The following is a 2,500-nucleotide window of genomic DNA, read 5'->3' as shown; positions in this document are numbered from 1 at the left end:
CGCGCGCTCCCCCCACACACCCCCGCGCACTCCCCCCGCACACCCCCCGCACGCCCCCGCGCGCTCTCCCTGCACACCCCCGCGCCCCCACTCACCTCGCGCACGCCAAGCCCCATCCTATGCTATGTGTGATAAATGTTCTACCAACAGCATATCAAAAGTGTTGGATGTTACCTCCATAAAGAAAACATCACACCCAATACCTATGAAGCGTGAGTACACGTATAAAGCCTTGAAGGTTAGCCCCTACAACAATTCATCACACCTAACATCCGTGGAAAGTAAGAACGTGTATAAAACCTTGGACTATAAAAATATCATCAAACCCAATACCCGTGAAAAGTGAATGTTCATTTTTAATGCTTGTATTGTTGTGACTTTTTTTTTTTTTGGGGGAACTAAGAAAAGAGTGACACCCGTAAAAATTTAACTATTTTTTTTTTCTTTTGGTTGTCTAAAACAATAAAATGAAGAGTTTTGATACTAGAGCAAGTACATTACACTAAGACACCCACCAGGACCTTGTTTTTACAATCATCATCCATTAATTGTGAAAGTACATGTGGAGTGGTTGGTTTGTTGTAATTTTTTTTCTGGGAGCTAAGCAACATGAAAGAAAGAATGATTCCCACAAAATTTCAGATTTTTTTTACAACTCTAACTATTTTTTCTAATTTCTTATTATTTAATATTTAAAAATTCATTAAAAAAAAATTGGTTGGTTGAAAAACTATGAAACTTGATTTCTAGATCCATTACAATGTCCAATCCATGAATCAATCGAGTTCATGGAAAAAAATATTATAAAACTTGAGATATTTGACCGTATGACCGTTCAGAAAAATCGTATCTAGGCCTGGCAGACCAAAAATGCCTCAAAATGTACTATATAGGGGGGTGACTAGTCTGCATGGGCTGGGCACGGGGGTACCCCCTATATCTTCCGCCACCCCCACGCCCCAAGCACTATGCGCCGCACATGGGCATATGCTTGGGCCGTACGGGTGGTGGTCGGAGGTCGAGGGCGTTTGACGACGGTGGTGCGGTGGCGGAACGCGCACGGTGGGGCAGTGTCGGAACGTTCCCTCGCGCTCGCCCGCCCCGCCATGCCCCACCCGCGTGCGCCCCGCCCTGCCCCACCCCCGCCCTGCCCCGCCAGCGCGCGCGCGCGTGCGCGCCCCACGCCCCGCACAGCCCTCGTTCTCCCGCGCGCGCGCCCCGTCCCGCCCCGCCCGCGTGCTTCTGCGCGCGCGCGCCCCGCCCCGCCCAGCCCTCGTTCTCCCGCGCGCGCGCGCCCCGTCCCGCCCCGCCCGCGTGCTTCTGCGCGCGCGCGCCCCGCCCCGCCCAGCCCTCGTTCTCCCGCGCGCGCGCGCCCCGTCCCCCCCCGCCCGCGTGCTTCTGCGCGCGCGCGCCCCGCCCCGCCCAGCCCTCGTTCTCCCGCGCGCGCGCGCCCCGTCCCGCCCCGCCCGCGTGCTTCTGCGCGCGCGCGCCCCGCCCCGCCAGCGTCTCCCGCGCGCGCGCGCCCCGCCCCGCCCGCGTTCTTCTGCGCGCGCGCGCCCCGCCCCGCCCCGCGTGCTGCTGCGTGCACGCCCGCGCCCCATCCATCACCCATTAATTGTGAAAGTACTTGTGGAGTGGTCGGTTTGTTGTAATTTTTTTTCTGGGAGCTAAGAAACATGAAAGAATGATTCCCAAAAAAATTCAGATTTTTTTGACAAATCTAGCTATTTTTTTTAATTTCTTATTATTTAATTTTTAAAAATTCATTAAAAAAAATTGGTTGGTTGAAAAATTATGAAACTTGATTTCTAGATCCATTACAATGTCCAATCCATGAATCAATCGAGTTCATGGAAAAAAACACTCTAAAACTTGAGATATTTGACCGTATGACGGCTCAGAAAAATCGTATCTAGGCCTGGCAGACCAAAAATGCCTCAAAATGTACTATATAGGGGGGTGACTAGTCTGCATGGGCTGGGCACGGGGGTACCCCTATATCTTCCACCACCCACACGCCCCAAGCACTATGCGCCGCACATGGGCATATGCTTGGGGCGTGGGAGTGGTGGTCGGCGGACGAGGGCGGTTGACGGCGGCGGTGCGGTGGCGAAACTTGCACGGTCAGGCAGTGTCGGGTGCGCCTTTGGGCATGTGACATGAGCCTTGTTGAGAATGAAATGTTGCGATGTTGCCTTCTAACTTGGGCTGGCTTGAGGATGGTTGATGGTTGGTACGATGATGAAACATGCAAGGTGGGGTGGAGCCGGGTGCCTTCGGGCGTGCGGCATGAACCTCGTTGAGTGTGTGACGTTGTGGTGATGCCTCGCCAGCCTTGGGCCAGCCCTATGTTTTGAAGGCGGGTGGTGCCAGAACATGTTTGGCTGGTTGGAATCGGGTGCCTTTGGGTGTGCGACATGAGCCTTGTTGAGCACGGAATGTTACGATGTTGCCTTCTAACTGGGATTCTCTGGTGTGAGGACTGTGGATGGCTGCTGGT

Source organism: Cucurbita pepo, unplaced genomic scaffold (genome assembly GCF_057944985.1).
Source record: "Cucurbita pepo subsp. pepo isolate OVF unplaced genomic scaffold, ASM5794498v1 scafford_46, whole genome shotgun sequence".
Lineage (NCBI taxonomy): Eukaryota > Viridiplantae > Streptophyta > Magnoliopsida > Cucurbitales > Cucurbitaceae > Cucurbita > Cucurbita pepo.
This window is presented reverse-complemented; position numbering follows the sequence as displayed.